General features: G+C 40.6%; 1 long non-coding RNA gene across 1 annotated transcript in view; it reads right to left on the reverse strand.

The window, feature by feature from the left end:
• The window catches only part of LOC127357747 (uncharacterized), a 36,380-nt gene extending 15,942 nt beyond the window's left edge, over nucleotides 1-20,438 (reverse strand). Inside the window, exons 1-2 of the long non-coding RNA XR_007882306.1 lie at nucleotides 20,346-20,438; nucleotides 6,605-6,664 (exon numbers count right to left, since the gene is read on the reverse strand). This is a non-coding gene — a long non-coding RNA (uncharacterized LOC127357747). The remainder of the gene's footprint in view (nucleotides 1-6,604; nucleotides 6,665-20,345) is intronic.
• Nucleotides 20,439-21,114: the final 676 nt, after the last annotated feature.

Consider the following 21,114-nt stretch of genomic DNA (forward strand, 5'->3'; position numbering starts at 1 on the left):
CACTCACAATTATGGAAGTAAAGTCAGGAAACGGATGCAAATGTAAATTGTGATGCTATTGTGACAGTTTAGGTAATAATCAAGCAGATTTTTTACTTATTTTTTTCATTTTGTAAATAAGTTTGGCTAATCGTGAACACTGTGTGTGTGATCATCAGACGGCTCATGTTACTTCCAAGCCTCCAGGAACAGGGAAGTTCCTAGAGGGACTCTGTTTTAAAGAGTGAAGATACTTGTATCATATGATAACTCATGCATCCATTGTTACCAACAATGTCATGCTAGCATGTCAGTAAGAGGCTAAATAACCCTCCAAAGTTGGCTAACTTTTGGCGATGGAAAAACGGGTGTTGTGATAGTGATACCTTGACCTCTAACCTCAAGATATCTGAATGAAAATGGATTCTGTGGGTACCCACAAGTCTCCCCGTTGCTGACACATTATGCTAATCCCATGCAGTTTTTGGGCAAAAGCCATGCACATTTTATACACATTTATACAACATATATTTTTATGTTGTATTTAATGTTTTATTCGTAATTTGAGTGTATTTAAATATTTCTGTGGACTGGGGTCCATGGGGTTGGAATCGGGAATGACTGGAAAGCTGATACACATGCTCAATGCCACCCCTGCATAAGTCAGTGCCCCTCTTGTGCCACCCCTGTCAAAAAAGTTTGGACACGCCCCTGCCCAGGAGGGCTTTGAAGCCAATTTGACATAGTGGCCAAACCATGTAATTACAACGTCACATGATGCACAGTGGCCCAAAAAGACTTATTCTTGTGCGGCCGTAAAATGGTGGATAGATTTTCTTGAGCGTTACAACCCCCGCGAAATGAGTCGTTTTAGTACTGCCAGCGGAAGACCCATAGAGCGTGTGCCGTTTGCATTCATCCATGGGAATTTCTTTACAGCAGGAAGTGGCTTTTTTGGCTTCATGCGCCACTGAGCAACTTTCATAGGAATAAACAGAGCCTGCCGCTGTATCCAGTTCTCCTTTAATACATCCATGATTTCTTCCCCGTCTGACTTTTCTTAGCAATGTCCCTGCAATTCCAGATCATAGAAATTAACATTACATGTATTATCGCAAATAGGACTGACAACCAAGGCCGGAACAATGGAAAGAGGGCCACGTGCCAACCAGACAGATCCTGGCTGTAACTTTTAAACCACTGAAATGTTTAACAGTAGCAAAACTGACTCAGTAATGTCAGTAACATATCAAGCTATCTAAAGTTTGCTAGAGGTATCTAAGACTAGCCACCATTAGAGTCTGGACATAGCACACCAAGTTATACTGTAGCAGTAAAACCCCTGAGTCAAGGGTGTATTTAGTGCTTATGACTTTTCATTTATAAGAAGGAGATTGTGTTGTTTCTTCTTTCAAAAATGACATAGTCCCTCTTTACGTGTATGTTTTAAACTTGATCCTTGACCTGTTCGGTGTACCGATAGCTTCAGACTGTGGTATCACTGAGTCTCAGCAATGATGTGATTTCAGTGCCACAAACTGCAATGCAAAGTTCTGGTCGAACTGCATATGTGATTTATGATTCTGAATATTGTATTTCCATAGTAGTCTTGGTCTCTGGGGTTTCATAGGACAATAGGGCAGTGAAAAGATTAAAAATAGCTAGAAAGAAACACAAAGAGACAGAGAAGGAAAAACAGAGAGGCTCATCAGGGTCTCATCACTCTCTACTGTAATGACTGACGTGTGTGAACTATTAGACTCTGGTTTCCTTGACAGGAAAAGTGCTGCTCAAGTGGATTGGGGGTGGGGGTGACGCTCGCCACCAGCAGCACCAGACCAACTGCAACGGAGTGGGCCGCATACTTCGCCCAGATATTCTCCATGACAGACAGGAGAAAGCCGATTCCCCCACCGAGGCCATGATTGATGCCTCAGTCCCTTAGATTCTGGAAACTCCGATCTTCTGCCAAAGAAAGTTTCCTGACTGACAGCCCGAAGCAAACACTTAATGTGGACCCCGTTCCTCACATGAATGTGCTGCAAATCATCCACAGATTATGATTCAGGCCTACTGGGATGAAAGGGTCATCATGACATTTTTAAGTGTCTATTATTTTATGAAAGGACATTAATCACAAGGTGGAAAACAGGGGTGAGAGGAATAGCAACCGTCCAAATAAAATGATTGTCGAGACAAACTTTGTGACCATGAAACAATAGGTTTTTTTTTTAAGTACATTTTTGGGGCTTTTATTGCCTTTACTACAGTGGCAGCTGAAGATAGACAGGAAAGGGGGGCAGAGAGTGAGGATGACACGCAGCAAAGGGCTGCAGCAAGGACTGAGCCTTGGTACATGGGTCGCCAGCTCTACCCACTGAGCTAACCAGGCACCCGAAACAATGTGTTTTTTGTGTTGCTTTTCCACTGCACAAGGAAATATTGAGAGGGAAATGAGTTCAGTAATATTTGTTTGCAAATTTATTCCCTGCCGTCATTGAGGAATCACTTGGGGTTTCAAATAATAAAATCACTCAAAAAAATCTGTTGGTTGGAAGGGTACAAGCTCATTTTGTTTCAATTTCTTGGCGAATAAAGCAAGGTGAAAACACCCTCCCAGAAAAAACACATTTTAAAATTTACACAAATGTTAGCATGACGATGTTAAAATGAGAAAAAGTATGTATTTCCTCTTTTGAGATGGCCCAATTTTTCAGCTAACTCGATTTTTTTTTATGTACCCAATAAGAATGTTGGTTTCTAATTTAATTTCATGCACAACAATGTTTGATTTTTCTCATCAATAAAGTAGTAACAACTGGTCTCCAATAACAAACTGACAACTTCTTCTGAACAGCTAACAGCCACATTCAAAGCTAATGTACTGGCTGCTATGCTATGGATCCTCTGACTTTAGTGATAGAGCATAAAGAGTAAACGGAGAAGTTCCCCATCTTCATCATGAGTTGCATTATTAAAATTTGGATCAGATCATACAAATCATCTGAGACACATGCAGGAATACCAACTTAACATAACAATCCTCCATCAGATTAACATTATGCTGAGAAAATAACTGTTTTTAAACAACATAGTTTTCCAAATTAAAGGGTTAGGGTTAGGTTATTCCAGTAATTTAGCACTACACTTTCATTACATTGGGGGACTCATAAGAGACAGATTAAAAAGAGAAAAAACACATAATGCAGCATTTATTCATTATTATCTTTCGTTAGACCCTCAATGTCTGTTCTGACCCAATTTCCACATCTCAGCTTCATTTCAACCACAGGCATTCTGGGAACATTATCAAGTCTCAAGCCCAGTCTGAGATAACCCTGATATTGTGAGTGTTATTTTTTATCTTCAGACAGTTAGTTCCAGAGCCACAGAAGGCATTTACACAGCTGTTTTCACAGGTTGAGTAGTTCCCCCTTCGTGTGTAAAATCAGTGCAGAAAGCCTTGGATGATGAGTTGGACATTTAGTCAAATTATCATTTTACGTTCATGATTGTGTTCATTGTTAAAGGTTCTGAGCATAATAGCACAATTTAAGTTGACCAGATTTGAACCTGACAGACCTGTCACATTAAAATTTGTTTATAATACAGTTTGAGTTGATTTAATACATTGATTCTGAGATTTAGTTGAGAGGAGTTAACAGTTTATCACTCTGAAGTGAATCGCAGTTTAAGAGTCCAAGTATCAGGACTTACTTGTGTGGATGAAGGAGACTATTAAATAATATTAAATATAAAATAAAAATAAATCAATAATGAAAAAAAACTTAAATTTTTAAGTTTGACGTTTTGGGATTTACAAATTCACTTTTCCCTTTCTTGCTGAGAGTTAGATGAGAGGATTGATACCGTTCTCACATCTGTGTATGCTAAATATGAAGCTACAGCCAGCAGCTGGTTAGCTTTGCTTAGCATAAAGACTGGAAACGGGAAGAAACAGCTAGCCAGGTACCAAAACCTTGAAGAACTATGTGTTTTCACTCTTTGCTGGCTTCGGTAAGAGTTTGACTGCGTTATATAGTTCATTGATCTGATTGGTTGAAGTTCGCTCATGATAGACTGTGACAGACAGATGGTTCATCCAATCAGTATTTTCAATCAGAGTATTTTTTTAAAGTGCCTTCCTTGGAATAGTTTCCAGGCAGATGATTCTGTGTAACAAACCACCCGCCACAACTAGGTTATTGTTAGTGTAGTCTGTATGAAAACCAATGGATGAAAAAACGTACATGTTACAGTGCCAGACTATTTCCAGTTGCAGTAAATTCCTCAAGTTTGGAGGTTGCTGCACCGGTGTTAACATGTTCATTAGTTAGCTTTAGAGGAACTGGGAGGGGGATTTGTTTTCCCTGTTTTCCAATCCTTAGGCTAAACTAACCATATTTATCATACAGACAGTGGTATTATTCTTCTGCATGCCAAGCAGTATAAATTTTGTTTTTTACAGTAAGAAGTGCTCAAATCATTTAATGTCACTTATCACACATGCATCAGATATCCATGCATGAAGTGCACAGTAGACTCACTTGTATGTTACTGTGTTGAACCTTGAAGATATTATTTCCATTTTCTGACAGCACAAATCCTCTCCTCACTTATGTCAGATTACCTTAAGCTCTGTAAGTGTGTGTGTGTCAGCATTAACACTGACGACAAGCGTATGCATTTTCCTTGATGTGAACCTCACCGGCGGCTTTGATTAGCAGCCCTGTCAGAAAAACTTCTCACTGTACTGTGCTGTTTTTATGACTTGAGGACCACTAGCCTAAACCCACTTGTTAGGTTAAGTTCTCAAAGCAGAAACAATTTTCCAGTGTAAACACTACCTCCCAAAAGCCTGGCTGCAAGGCAGGAAGATAAGCAGCAGTAATGATAAAATGTCCTAAAGCTCTTTGTTCTTGCTGGGAATGCAAGCGCACAGGTCACAGCATGGAATTTACAGAGGGCTCGCTCTAAATGAGAAAAAAGGCTGCTGTAAATCCTCAGGCAAACCTAGCCATGAAACATAGATTAGAGTGTTAATCAGCCATTATCACTCTTAAGACAGATTATTCAACTCAAACAAAAATCACCAAAGGCGCTTACGCTGTTAATGAAAGTTGTAACATAATGGTTCCATATTTAGCAGCTTTGCAGCTTTTAACTGCAAAATGAGGGGAATTATATTTCTAATGTACACTTCAAAAGCCTTTCACAGCATGCAGGACACGCTCACTCAACACTTTTTAAATTAAACTTCAGATAAAGTGACTATTAGGCGCCATTACCTAAAGGTACTGGGTAATTACCACTTTCACTTCCCCCTTAGGCCCCCTACAACTTGTCCCACTCGTGGCCCCTTGCTCTGCAAACACTTTGAAGAAAAAAAAGAAAGAGATGATATACAGCTGGATCCACAGCTGTATGTCCCCTCCCCTTCGTTTTCCACGACAGGGCTGCAGTACCGTGGTTTCCCCCAGAGCCTTCCGACCCTCACTCTCTGACCCCAGTAGGGAGCTTAAAGCACTGCTGGTAGGATTGGGCATGAGGGGGGATTTAACAGCCCCGAGGCCTGGAAGGCAAAGAGGTTTTTCATATAAAATTGTCCCACATGGCCATTATAACATCCAACCCCCGGTGGGTGCTGGGAACTCAGGGGAGCTGACAGCCTGGTAGGGAGGCCCAAAAGTGCATGTTGACAAAATTCTCTACTACAATAGCTCCCAATGTTTCCTCACACTGGAAGCTATATCACAGGGCTTGTAGAAACAACAGGAGGGGTGGGTGATTGAGATTTTACACAGAGGCCTACTGTACTGTATTTAGTGGTACTTGATGCCAGGCAGCTCCTTGTACATAGACATGAGCGCACATCCTCCATGCAAAAGCTTCAATAACAGACCATCCAGCTAAATGAGCGCCTGGTACTTTCCCCTGGGATCTATTGACATTTTCCACGATTAAAGCCCGTAAGTCTCTGTAATGTAATCACATTACTGCTTAAAGGTCTGTACTTGATTGCACTGAACATTTTCCCAAACATACTAATGTCAGCTGGCTATTCTCCCCTTCTGAAGTTCTCATCTGCTTTACACAACAAACGCTGTGCCCACTAAGTGTCGGAGCTGTAGAGTAGGTTCCTCCTCAGATATTTCTCCAGATCAAATAACCTTTTTCCCTTTTTGAGATCACCAATAAAAAAGCTAAAATCTATATTTTAAAGTCTTCATTCTTGGATGTGTGCAGAAGCCTTTCATGAAGCCATAGAGGCGATCTACACTCACACATGGCGAAGAGGAGGATTTCAACTTTGTCCAGTCACTTTGGGTGATGAATTCTCTCACTGTGATAATTCTTTCAATGTTCTCAGACATGTGTTACTCTTAGCCTTCTGTCAGCACCTGTCTGCCCTTCTTTTCCACCACATCCATTCTGCCGTAATGCCACACGGAAACACCTTCTTCGCTCTGACGTCTACTGTTATTTCACATGGAGCCGAAATGTGTTCGGAAAAAAAAAAGAGCCAGGAAGAAACGGAGGCAGTGTTACAAAGGCCTCATTGTTTAAGCAGTCTAATTGTCTTTTCAAGTATTGCCACGGTGAATCTCAGTGACGGATGGCTCACCTGTTCTTTCCATTGGAGCTCTTGGATCTTTCCCGGTAGACCGCATCCACTGCAGCTCCGCTGGGTGGGAGGAGGACATGGAAACAGAAAATTCTGGAGGGTCACTCAGTTTTCAAAATCTTCCACACTGCTCCATTTAAAACCTGTGGTTGTCATCAGTATAAATCCCAATTTTTGTTTTTAGGAGGTAGACATTTACAAATTCTTGACAGTGTGAGAAACTAATTTGAACATCTCATAAAATAAGAATCTTCAAAACACTGGAATAAATACATAAAAACATCATCATGAATGCCTTCACTATGAGAATCCTCTTTGGAACCATTAAGTTCTGTGATTAGCACAGTGGAAGAAAGGGAGGTCTCCATGATTTTGATAATAACAAGTATAAAAAGGAAACCATTTGAATAATTCCTGAATTCAAAGAACTGGATATTTCTTCCTGCCCACCTGGGGTGCAGACACACCTTAAAAGTCCTACGTGGTTTACATGTAATACCATACATTTTCCACTAGCATGAAAATGTCAACTCTACCTGTCGGAAACTAGCATTGACAATTGCACTGCACGGTGCGTCGCTTTGAGCCATTGCTCTATTGCTCTGAATATATTTACCATTAATATCTGCTTACTGTCCACAAGTTGAAGCAAGTTTAAGCTGAAGCTAATGTGAGGCTTTAAAAGTTAAGTTGGTATCTTCCAGGGTTACTGTTCTAAAATGTAAAAATGTCTTGAGGTTACAGTGACCTTTGACCTTTAAGTCAAAAGTTTCACAATTAAACAAAGGTGAAATTTACCATAAAGGGAAAGTCTAACAGGAAATGCATTATGGGAAATGAAGGATCCAGGTTGACCAATACTAGGGACTAAGTGTCACAATATCTTACCTTCTGCTGCACCAATTCCTCCAACTTTATCTACATCCAATACTAAATTCAACCCAATTTCTTATTTGAAGAATAATTAAATGTATTTGTATTATTTTAAAGTTCCTCTTAGCCCTCTGTTAGTCTTTTACCGTCATGTTTGAATCGTTTGAGGGAAAGTGTCACACATTACCATGGCAGGTTTCTAAATGTTTATTATTTATTAATCTAAAGCATTATAATAATACACTCTTGACTATCACTGCATGGACAACTTCCTTGTCCTACTGGAAATTAATTTGGGACACATTTCCTTTGGGATAGTAAAATTGATTGGCTTTTATTTTTCCTTATCAGACATTTTGATTTGTTAAAACTGTCCATGACTCCCTTCACAGATCTTCTCTTGATTTTCCCACAGAATGGCATCAGATGGAGTGCCAGACATGAGAGTGGTGGGGAATTATTGTGCAAGACAAATGAGGACTTCAGTTCCAGTATTAGAGGTCTTCCAACAAAAATCCTTAAAAGAGCAACCATAATCACAGCTATCATTTGGTAAAGATGGGAGTTCCTGGGGCTCCAGTCTCAATTTGTGATGCTGCTTGCATGTTTGGCTTATTCTTTGTAAGAGAAGCCAAGTTCAATAGCCTGAAAAATAAACCAAAAGGAATGGTTGAACAGACGAGTTAATCACTGCTTCATCAGTTTACTTTGCAGTGTGAAACACATGGAGTCTGTACAGAGGGCTAGTTTGCTTCTGTTGACAGTAGAAAGTGTGTACTGACAGGAAACATGGAAAGAGTGAGACGAATGACATGCAAGAAAAGTCCCCAGTCGGAATTGAACCGTTGACATTGAGATTGCAGTTTATCTCCAATGCTGAATGTTAATCGATAGGTCTGGCAATTATCTATACGTCTCTTGTCAACAGATGAAAAGACCAAAACCACCAAAATGCACCTAACAAGTATTTAAGTATCTTTATCCAAAGCCTGGTATAGCTTAAACCTCTGTGCCATTGCTATCTTACAACACACCAAGAGTCTACAGAGGCTCTGTGAGGCTGCATATTACTGTATTGTGCTCAGTGATAATGCTAACATGCTTGGGTTTTATTTTATTTTTAATTAGTGTTAGGAAAAATTTAACAAGTAATACATAACATTTCCACATCAAAATGTCTATAAACTCTAGGCCTATCTTATATATTTTGTTGAGTTATGGACATTATACCAAATGTTTCCAACAATGTTCAGACCCAAATAAATCTGTACATTTCCCAAAGTAATGATGCATTTCCTTACTTGCCTCTACGGGTAAACACAGATTATGTTGGATACATCAGAGAGTGGGGAAAGAAGTCGGCAAATGTGGCCAAACGTATACACTCCTAATAATACTCCTTTATTTGCATCAATGTAGAGCTGAAAATAGCTTTTTTAGTAATATTTGCTAAGAAGTACAGTTTTAGTAAATCAGCGAGCCGATGGGCTTCAGGTAGGGATGTTGGGAAGTATTGAGAGACTATAAGGAATTGCTGGTTTTGGTATTTTTATTTGGTTTACTGGAAATAAGAAAAATATAATTCCAGTATTATCCTGAAATAGGTCCAGGAGAGTCCTGGTGTATTTGATGCCTGAGGTGCACCTGCAGTACCACAGCCTGGGATCTTACCTGATGTTTTCCACTGCAAAGCTGTCAATTAAAGAAAGAAAGACTGAATATTAATGTCAACACTGAACTTCAACACCTCAAATCAGAGGAAGTTTGCTTCATTCTGATTGCATGTTACTCCAAATTGACAGGTTCCTTTTGAACTTGGGCACTTTAGGTTTAAAGTGTGGAACACTTGAACTACTCAAACTTGCTCTCTGTTGTCTATATTTGTAACCTGTACTCTACAGACGGCCAAGGAATGTGCCAGTATCAACACGCTTAAATTCCACAAAAAATTCCAGCTAAATGGCCCATTCAAAAACAAATCCAGCCTGTCATGGCCTGATGTGAGCCTCCTCCTTGGCTCTGGAGCTAATGCAGTAGCATGCTGAGTTACTCAGGTGGGCTTACACCTTGTTTTGTAACTGTATCTGGTGGCTGGTATTGTTTTCTGTGGTGTCCTGTGCCATAAAGGAGCTTGTTTCCTGGTAGCACTCTGACTGAGAAGGACAAAAGAGAAGCCTGGGAACTGAAACACAGTAGGCAGCCACTAGTGGAAACCCTAGAGCCGTGAACTGCTCCCAAGTCACTGCCTTGTTTTTGTCATTATAGTACCCTATAATGTAGATGAGCCTTCCCACTAAGAGTACTGTATGATCTAGCTGTGCCTGTGAAGGGTAAAAGCAGGACACCGCTTTCTCTCAGTGGTTTGCCTGGACATGATTGACTGACTGACAATATGCAGCTTCATGGAGGAGCTAGCCAGCGTTTAGATATGAAAAGGTGTTTATTCTATTGCCAAAAAGCGAATGAACCATAGTTTTATTTTAGAGGAGTTTACAGGCAGTATTTTTTCAGTTGTCAGTTCAAAGGCGCTTCAACTCGAGCACGCCTGTTTCCATGTGTGTTCACTTGTACAATAAACATAATTCTGATTCTGATTCTGATTCTTATGCAGGTCTTACTTCATTGAAAACAATTCAAGGGAATCAACCCTAAACAACTGATAGTCAGCATTCACACAGTTCATTCAGTATCTGAGCTCATTATGTAACAATGAGTTCATGGTGTTCCAGAACAAGAAAGCTTTCTCATTTATTATTGATAAGTCTGGTTTATTACAACTTGGGTCTTTCTTTCATAAGTCTAAGGGCAGATTCAGACCAAATCAGGCGCTGCAACAAAAACACTCCTTCCATTTATTTTGAGTAGGGTAGTGTGTTTAGGCAGTGGGGGCCGCAGGGGATGCTGAAAAAAACCAAAATGCTTCGATCTGCGGTGCAGAAGTTGAAACAGAATTCACTTTTAGAGAAATGCAACCCGACAATACGCTGCAGTGGCCAACCCGGAACTGCAACAGGCGCTATCCAGACGGAGTTCATGGAACAAACTGTGATACGTTCCCAGTTGTGTCCTTGCTTGGTTTATTTTGTGTAAACGGCTTTGACGTCTTTGTCTTGCTTGCAGTCTATGCTTGCTTTGGTGTATGTCCTCTTGTTTGGCAGAGAGACAGCTGTGCTCTAGCTACATGGACAACGAATGGCGAGAGGGAGTGCCGGTATTGAGAGAGCCGGTTATTAATGTTATGTTGTGATTATTTTACAGCGGTTATGTCCTAAGCACAAATAAACACGCCCACATGCCTCTGCACAACCCTGTGGCCAATCGCGGCAATGCCTCAATTGGTCTATATGGCCCGACGGTAAACTCAAGTGGGATGAACAAGGTGACAGTCCTGAAGTCATATTCTAGCACAGAAGCAATTCATCGATTTTTCATGCCAGAGAAAATGAATCACCAACAATTTTAAGAAACAATAAGAAACAAAAAAATGAAGACAAATGATCAGAAAAAATTTATTTTGGCCTGTAACAAAACTTTCAGGAGATTGATGTTGTTTCTTTAGCCATTTAGCTCTTTCCAAGAACTCTGTCTTTTCTTATTCTCTGCACAAAACAAGAGGTCAGGAGTGTAAAGTGATAAGGTTGCTGCTTTTCTGGAGAGTTTACATGCATGAAGAAAACCGAACATAGAATATAAAAGGCAAGGGTGTTTTGGTCATACAGTGCACTACAGTGCCTTAAGAAGGGAATCCCTCGTGTCCAAATGAATATGGGTGAACTTCGCTTTTACGCCACTTTCAGTCGCCAAACAAAGCTAAAGTTAGCTTTGCTACAATAGCTCAGCTCAACAGCAATATTTCAAGTAACAGTAACAGAGCAACTGAAACACATATGTTTATAGGGTGGCCATTTCCTTCACATCAAAAAGGAGGACACTTTGCATACACGGGGACACGCAAGCAGATATTTGTTTGGTATGATCCGGTTTTAAATGTGAATGTTTTTCCACCAGATTACATAAAGGTGCATACACATACCACAAAGCTAATAATAAATATACAAGATACAGCTCATGACACCGTGCCCTTCCAATTCAGATTACATAGGTCTAATAAACATCATACAGAAACTGTTCTTAATGTTTTTATCTGGGGATAAAGGGACTTTGCCTATCTACATATGAGTATGAGCATTTTCAGAATTTCAGTCCAACAACCGACGTTAGCTCACATTACCTTCTCTGTTGCTGAGAGCTTGATTGACAGCCTGGTGGTAGCAACTGCAGTGATCATGTGACAATCAACACATGGCTCATTTGAATATTAAAATTAGCCAAGTGTTGATAGGTCACAACACGAAAATGTAACCAATGAAATTAGTTATTTTGACACACATTTTTAGCCAATAAGTATTAAACTAAGGAGGTAATGTTCTCAAAAGGAGGACAAACGAGTGTCCGGCTTAAGGCTGCGCCTGCAGCCGGACAGGGTATTTAAAAACCAGACTGTCCGGCCTAAAGCCGGACGACTGGCCACCCTATATGTTTACCTCTTTTAATTACTACCACAACTCTGTACTGACCATCACAGTTTACAGACCAACCTTCTAGTTTTTACTTGTACCTGCTTGCTGGTTGTGTGTGCAGTTCCTGTGCAATGAGAGATCACAACCACATTTCAGGTGCACTTTTGAGTTTAACCTCCAAAAGACGTGCTTCAGACAATCTGGATGAAGTGTTGGCTTGTATACTGTCCGACAGTGTTATCATAACCAATTGATGCAATGGCCACGAGTAATACACCAGAATGATCCTCTAACTATAATTTTCTCTTCAGTAGAACAACATGATGCAGTCTCTATCGATGAAAACCTCATTTATTCTCTTTCAACTTTGCAAACCAGCCACTAATGATATTTTTATATTTTCCTGGATTGCAGGGTCTGCCCGGTGCTCTGGTCCTCATCATCCATCTGCTGAGCAGAGAGGAATCTTTGGTATGACACAGTGACACTGTTTGGCTGTACAACTCTCTACCCCTGCAAGCTCTCTGTCATCTGTGATATTGATGACATTGGCATGGGAATACACTTGCTTGCAGTGCTGCAAACCAGACTCTCCCCCAGTGTAAATCACCCTGTTTGACTCTGAAGATAACCACCATGCACATGTAGATGTGCACATACACACATGAAGAACACACAGACAAGCTGGGTGATTGAAGATCTGGGACTGAGTCCGGGGTATTTCCTGAGGCTGTGATGGAGGAGTGGCCTGGCTTTTCTCTGCTTGGCAGCTCTCTGTCCGTTTGTCTCAGTCCATTTGCTGAGCTCCCGCCGCCACTTCTCTTTTCTATGGCTCATGACACCTTTCCAAAATGACAGAGAGGAGATCTCTGGGGAGATTAAGCTGATCATACATTAGCATTTCTCCTCTTTGTTGATTCTCAATCTCAGGCTTGGCTTTCTTTGCTTCCCATCACCACCACCTCTCTGTCTCCTTTTCTCTCTCACTGTCTCTCTTTCAGCTCCATCTGAACGGGTGCCACACTCCCACACAGTGAATGCTGTGAGCCACACATACCCTGTGACCCCGCCCGGCCACTGTGCTATAAAAAGCCCGTCAGTTTTATCCAAACCCATGGAAATCAGTAGCAGCGCCAGCCGCCACCCTTACTTAACCCTCCAGTCTACTTCCTGCCAAGGACCTGCCATTTGTGCCACTGTGCGAGCTCTACAGAGTACAGAGTGTTGTGAAACTTTGCATCTATTATGATTTTATGCAGTGTTGTTTTTAGCCAAGGCTATACTCTAGATAGCTGTGCAAACAGCCTATGTAGTCTTTTTTTTTCTTCCAAAGTAAACAGGCTGCAGTCTTCCTTGAGCAATGGCAAATCTTCTGTTGTTTAAAGGAATCAATCTTGAAAAATGGTTCAGGTGGTTCTCCTTTTGTTGTTCATTTACATACTCACGTAGCCAATCCGTCAACTCCGAACAACTTAATGTTGAGTATTTCCAAGAAAGGTCTCTGCCTTAGACACAAAGGATGATGGGTTTTTTTTCCAGTGGTGGAAGAAGTACTTATATCTATTTCTTAGCTAAAAGTAGCAGTACCACTCTACATAAAATACTTTCAAAAGTACCCTTTCAGAGCGCAGTGTTATTGAAATATTATTGCTGATACATGGGAGAAATAGTTCAATTTGGGGAAATACGCTTATATGCTTTCTTGCCTAGAGTTAATGAGAGGATTTTTTTCACTTTGAAGTCTGTACAGACATTTGCCAGGCAGCCAGCAGAGCCACCAGGAACTTACTGCTCCCCCAATATGGCCCAGCACATAATATGGTAAATTGATATTTTTGACCCTGTTTTCATGTTTACGAAACACAAGTGTGTGTGTGGTTTCAATCTTCTCATCTATCCCACGGCAGGAGAGCAACTTCCTAGAATGTCAAACTATTCCTTTAACACCAAAGCAGCAGCTGCTTGAGGAGAAGCAGATTTCTCAGCTGCCTGCTGTGGCTGAAAACGATCACTAGAGCGATAAAAGTGAACCAACAGTACAGTAAAGTTGCAGCCGGACAGCAAAACACTGAGCTGAAACTCACTATAAAGCTCCATAAAGGAGAGGGAAGCTGAAGAATTCTCCATAGGTTAATCACTACAAGCAACCCCTTTCACATTGTCAGATTGTTTTCACACTGTCATGATACTTTGTTATTCTAAAGTTTAATATAGCTAATTTCATTATTTTATATAATGTTAATCTATAATGCAGCATCATAGTTTATCAATTGATCATAAATTGTATATATAAAATCTTAATCTGCAAATTAGTAACTACTGTCGTCAAATAAATGTATTGGAGAAGCAGTAAAAAGTAGCATAAAGAGGAAAAATACTTAAGGAAAGTAAAAAAATATTTAAAATTTTTACACCCAATTTTTACAACCCCAGGAGTTTTTGATATTGATATTCAATGTACAATATATTGCGGACACAACACAGGACGTGTGGTGTCAGAAGGAAGCCGTTATTCTGTAAAACAAATGTATGAAATCCCAAGCTGAAGTAGAAGCAGACGAGACATAATAAGTCAAAGTAGGGAAACCAGGAAAGTGAAATAGACATCATCACAAAATAACTCCTGGAATTCAGTGATGATATATAAAACAGTGTAAGAGCTGGCGCTTTCTTAAATATTCATGACTGCAGGATGACCGTTATTGTTGGCTGCTCTTCCAGAGAGCTCTGGATGTTTCCACACTGCAGCGGCCTGATTTGCCCTCTAGGTGGGAAATACTTGAGGGGAAGAGACAGCTCTCTAGGGGAAAGGGACATAGATTTGTCAAAATAAAGTTATTTATTGCATGGATTGGTTATAGGTTATTTAGATTTACTAACCAAAAATAAGGATAAAGGCCCAGAGGGTGCTGCTTAAAGGTCCAGTGTGTAACATTTAGGAGGATCTGTTGTCAGAAATTGAATATAATATTCATAGGTATGTTTTCATTAGTGTATAATCACGTGAAAATAGGAATCGTTACGTTCTTGTTACCTTAGAATTAGCTGTTTTTTAAGGGTTAGGGTTAGGGTTACAGAGGGAGCAGGTCCTCTTCCACGGGGTCGGCCATGTTGAACCGTCATGTTTCTACAGTAGTCCAGAATGGACAAACCAAACACTGGCTCTAGATGGGGCCTTTCGCGTTATTCCCAGCCACCATAGTTTCTCATACTCGGTTGAGTCAAGGTTTCAGTTAGTTGCAATCTGGAACTCAAACGCTTGATTCCACTAAATCTTACACACTGGTTCCTTCAATCAAATAAATAAATACAACCAAAAGAGAACTACTAACTCAGAGTTTGAACAAGGTCTACCTTTCTCTGAATAAAAGAAATGAAGAGAAATAATAAAACCTCAAATGTCTGACCTGCCTTTCTCTTACTCTACACTTACCTAAACTGAAAAACCCAACCTAAATCTATGCTGTAGTCTAAAGGTCCAGTGTGTAGAATTTAGTGGCATCTAGTGGTGTAGTTGCCAATCGCTACTGCCTCGCTTCCTCCTCCCCTTTCAAGCACAAAGGAATAACTACAGTGGCTGCAAAATACATGAAAAACCCCTTATCCAGAGCCAGTGTTTGATTTGCCCTTCTGGGTTACTGTAGCATGGTGGTTCAACATGATGGCCTCTGTAGATAAAAGGCTCATTCTAAGGTAATAAAAACAACGATTCTTATTTTCAGGTGATTATACACTAATGAAAACATACCTATGAATATTATATTCAATTTCTGCCAATAGATCCTCCTAAAGGTTATACATTGGACCTTTAAAAAAACAAGAGTCACAGTGGCATGCTGCTTATCCATTCACGGCCTGACAACCTTGCACAGAATTTTAGCTTGTAAATTGCTTCCTCTTGGTTGGAGAGCTGGACTGGGTACCTCTCCAGTCAGGGTGTTCAGGTTCACTGTAGGTGTCCTCCTAGCGTTTTTTCTGGATGCACCCATCATCACTATGTCAGTTGAGTTGAGTTGAGTCAGAATGTTAACCACACTTGTTTTGAAAGTCTAACCATACGTTGCATATTTATTCTTGCTAACCTGACCGTGGAATCCTGCGTGTCCAGAAATGGCGCGAGAGGGACACCTACAGCGTCATGATTCAAAGCAGAGGGCCACTGACCAAACGGCAGTATTTTCACGAGTTGGCAGTAAGAACGTGTTGTCATGACAGCAGCCAGGAGATGGGTGGCATCGGGACCAATTCCACACAGGACCACACATTCTATATGTATATACAGCATGTATTATACATACATGCAAAGCGCTGCAGAAGGGTAAGTCACGGAGGCTGTGGCCCGACAGCTAATTAAAGTTCACTGAGAGAAAATACATGTTGCTCACATGTCGCCACCGGGGAAAGGATTTGGCCTGTGATGTGGGCAGTCTGCGAGAGGGTCAAGCTTTGAACGGGAGGGAAGATGAATGGAGTGGTGGTGGCGGGAGGGTGTGGAGGTCGTGAAACGGAGCGGTGAACCAAAGGCCTGAGTCAACATTGTTTATCCTCCCTTTCCTTTCATTTGGGACATTGGTTGGCCATAACTAAAGCATAGGTATACGCTCATTCACATAGAATAATACACAGTTGGCCATAATCCTAAAGTATATTTATTTTGTGTGCGTGAACTTCATTAGAAACACTGTGATTCTATCTATGTAGGGTTAAAAGCTGATCTTCATTCAGCTGATGAGACGATCTGTTCTTTCTTAAAGCCAAACACAGGGAAGAATGTCCTCCTCTTTCCCTCCGCTGGCATGTGAACGTCTCATCCAGCTTCGCTAACTATCACTTTTGAATGTAATGACAGCGTTTCTGAGCAAACTGTGTGTTCATTTTATATCACAGTGAAAAAGCTCCATACTGTGAAATTCAGCATTCCGAGCTACAACACAAGATCTAGTCTTTCCTCTGTGACCATACTCAGAACATGTAGGGTCACGCTTCTTGCATTTAGTTACTTTCTCGGTTAGTGTGTGGACAGGTTTATTCAAAAAGGAGTACATTTATAGAGCAACTCGTGCTTAAGCCTCCAGTTTAATGTCAGAAAGATTTTCTTTGACATGTGTGGGGATGTGTCAAGATCTTAAAGGAAAATGCAATTGTTTGGGGGGGGTTTTGCAGACAAAGACTGTTTGTTTTTTCACTTTTTTCCCCAATATAGCTAAGCTAGCATAGCGGATTGTGATACTTATACAAAAGGTACAAAAATACAGGCCTCAGACAATTAAAACATTAGGAAACATGCTTTTATTCTCTCTCTAAAAATGAACTGAGAAGATTAATAATGGTAATGTTTGTGCATTAAGTAGCTGGAGCTAGAGTCAAGACGTGTTTTGTCTAGCTTAGCATCAAGACCAGAGGCAGGGGAACCTAGCCTGGCTGTAAAAATGTCCACGGACCATGTACAAAACCATTTATCTCAAAATGAGAAGAGATCATTTCTGCCAGATTAAGCTATCAGCTAATTTCCATCAGCAGGCCGAAACAGAACAATCACCAGACACTAAAAATAATCTCTATCACCAACAAATATACAGACAAATCTACAGCCACACATCAACTTATAAATACAAGCACATTCGTCCAGTACACTTATAAAATTACAATTATAAGACATTGTACAGCTATTTGCTGGAACTATTTCTTGGAAAACAGCTGTGTGCAGTGACTGTGCAACATCCCAAAGTCCTGTCACATTGAGGTTGCCAGGTTTGGTACAATGCCTGCTCAGAGAACAAAAACTAAAACTGTGCCCATCGACCTTATCTGGCAACCCACACTGTGGCAGGAAATGCAGGACTGAAGTACCAGGCGGACGGATTAACTGTTGCTCGGCCCTAAAAAGCTCATAAGTGTATTTGTTTTGCTGTGCTACAAGTCTTTATACTAAACTAAGCTAAACAAATCTCAACTCCAGTTCCATACATAAAGGAAAAGCACCCTGGTGTATTTCCCATAAATGTGAACATTGTGGCAGGTCATGCTACCTTTACACTCATCACCTCTGTTGTAGAGATTCATGAACTAAACTGATGATACTTCTTCAACAAACTGCACTTATCTCCACCCTTCTGTGCAGAAGACATTTTGTATACTGTGTTATATTAACTCTTGTGACGTGGTGATGAGCTATGCCACATTGATGATCTTCTGGCCTCAGCTGAGCAATAAACTTGTACTTGTATTATATTCTGCTCAATTCTTTTCGACGAACAAAGAACCATGCAAAATAACGTATATCAGGGCAAGTTCTACTCTGACTGGCAAACCCTGATATTTGTACCCTAAATCTATCCAATCAATCTATAAAAGCAAAATGAGGAGAGATCCTTATTCCTAATCCTACCAACCCAACCAACGAAGGCAACAAGTACTAGCCAATCAGAGGCAGAGTAGGGTGGGTTGTGCTGGATTGTCATCCTAGGAAAAAACTATAAGGCTTTCAGTTCACTACTGAATGATGCACATCAGGAGGGTTTAGAAGTGGGTATACACAATGCTGACTGAAAAATAAGTAGATATATTCCGTAGACTTGCGTGTACCCTCCACCCTTTTTGCAACTATCAGTGGAGACGTACTGTGAGTTGAGCTGCTCTCATTGGCTGGCCTTGGTTTTGACTCATCACAAACAATGGCAGCTCACCTGGTCAAACATTTTCTCGCATTACAAGTAAACCGTATGCTAAAATATGTTTCTGAAATGCAGTAACAGAATCTTGATTCTTATTTAATCAGCACTGCCTAGTTTGACAATTGAGTTGAGTTTTGTGTGGTTCACTGGACGGACTCAATTGATTTACTGAAGAAAAAAAAGTAGAAGTAAAAAAGTACATGACACAGATAATCTGTTAAAAAATCTGGTTCCTCTGACTCCTCCTAGTGCTCCTAATGGCATTAGCAAGAATCCACCGGGCCTGAACAAAAACAACTAATCAGAGCCAAGAAAGATAGTTGATTATTGAGCCTCATACCAGCCCTGGGAATGACACTCAACAATCTTCAACTATCTTCAAGCCCCTAACCCAAAGTGTCTTTCTATCTTTCTTGGCTCTGATCTTTGTTTTCGTTCAGGTCCGGTGGATTCTTGCAAATGCCATTAGGAGCCATGAATTCACAGATTATCTCTTTCATGGACTACTGTCATGAAAGTTATTTTCATAAAAGTTACCTACTGCAGCTTTAAGACACTTGGTGGTTTCACTTCACAGTCCCAAAGCTCTCTTCACTAATTATTTACTGTCAATGTTCGTGACACCAAAACAATGAGCTCAAAGAGGTACTTCTGGTAGACCCAGTGTTGATGGTAATCGTGTTTCCTTTCCAAGTAGAACCTGATCTACCAGTAGAGAGGGAAGTTCCTTCTCGTGTGACGCAGCATGTCTAAATTAGGTAAACCAGCCAAGTGGCCTTTGTGACCTTCTCAGATAATGAGATGATGTTTTTTTTCCTGCTATTTGTTTCTGTGATCTCTACCATGCAGAGAGACTATTTTGCTCCACCCACTGAGGTTTAAATGAGACAATTCTAACCATTTATTTTATAGGGTTTTTTTGACAAATAATCTGAGAGCTAAAACATTCTCTGAAAAAGATCAACTTGCAATATTTTGAGAAAATTTAAATGGAGTCAGTGGGATCATTTCCCCCACTGGCTCTACTTGAGAGATTTTAGTGCTGAAAATGAGACTGAATAACAAACATTTTGTGTGGCTGTGTTCAGCTGAAATGCTTGTGGTGAGATCCCTGTTACATAGAAGTTATTAGTTATTGCTCAGAATCCTCTCAGAGGACAGTAGCCTACAGGATCTTTGTAGGAGGAAGGGATGGGATTTCACCCAGGGGATCTACTCTGGCATGTGTAGACACACAGAAAGCAGAATTTCACAAGAAGCTGACAACAGCCCGGGAGGAACTGTGAAGTCTTGGCCTGTTAGATTTGTGTTTCCTTGAAGATTTTACAAAGTTGTCCAGGACATTATCACCTTTTCTAGAGCTCCTTTTGCTCTAAAATGAATCTGATAGACCAAATAGGTTTTGGATACTGCAGCGGTTTCCTAATGACTTCTCCACTTGGCCCCTTGATGCCTGCATTTATTGACGTTTGAGAAACTGTTCTGCCAATCCTGCACTTCTGTAACTTGCTGAAATTGGACTCTGCTTTGTTGTTTACCAAGCTGGAAGGGATATTAACGCACAGCCTTCTGGGATGTTAAAAAAAGTTACTCGACTGAACAAAAATCCCTTTTCCACCTGATATCACTTGCACCTCAGAATGTGTCCGTGGTGTTTAATAAATAAGTACTCACCTATTTCTGCTTTTCAACATCTTCAGATTTACAATCCCTCCTCTGATGACTTCTGGAGTGTGTTTCATATCCTCTCTGACCCCTCAGCTCTTATTACATTTGCAGGGTGCAGTGGCTAAGTTGTTCAGTGGACACACAGTCACGCACAGCTCCAGCCAACATCGAATGAATCAGACCAGCAGGGATCGCCTTGACAATCATGGTTTTGCATATGGCAAACCTGTTTAAGCCGTAAAAGATCATCCCCATCCTGTGTTCACTGAAGCACATGAAAATGATAATATGCACTTATGCAGCATCATCACAGACTGGATTAGGAGCATAAATGTAAGTGCTCTGAGCCAATAAGCAGCTGGTTATGTTACTCTATTACTCTTAATATAAAACGCTAAATACATAAGTAGATTAGAAAAGTTGTTAAAAAAGGAAAATATGGAAATTTGTATGGTTTTAAACTCTAATCTGCATTTTTTTTAACCAATTCTGAGTTAAAGATGGATACATTATGCATGCATCCCTATATAGCTTTCTGTTTTTTCATTGCTATAACTGTGAATGAGCCACTAGGGATGTGGGACTGGGTCAGGAAATACCGATGTGGAAGGCAGTGGCTCTCCTTAGGATTCCTCTGGCTGGGAGGCCCTCTCTGACTGGCCAGTCTGGAATCTGCAGAAAAGAGGAAACAGGTCGGCTAATGCACCTAGTGATCCCTCTCATCAGACTGCTACAACCTTTCAAAGGCACAGAGAGAGGGAGAGACAGAGAACCA

The sequence above is a fragment of the Dicentrarchus labrax genome, unplaced genomic scaffold, assembly GCF_905237075.1.
Source record: "Dicentrarchus labrax unplaced genomic scaffold, dlabrax2021, whole genome shotgun sequence".
NCBI classification, from domain to species: Eukaryota; Metazoa; Chordata; class Actinopteri; family Moronidae; genus Dicentrarchus; species Dicentrarchus labrax.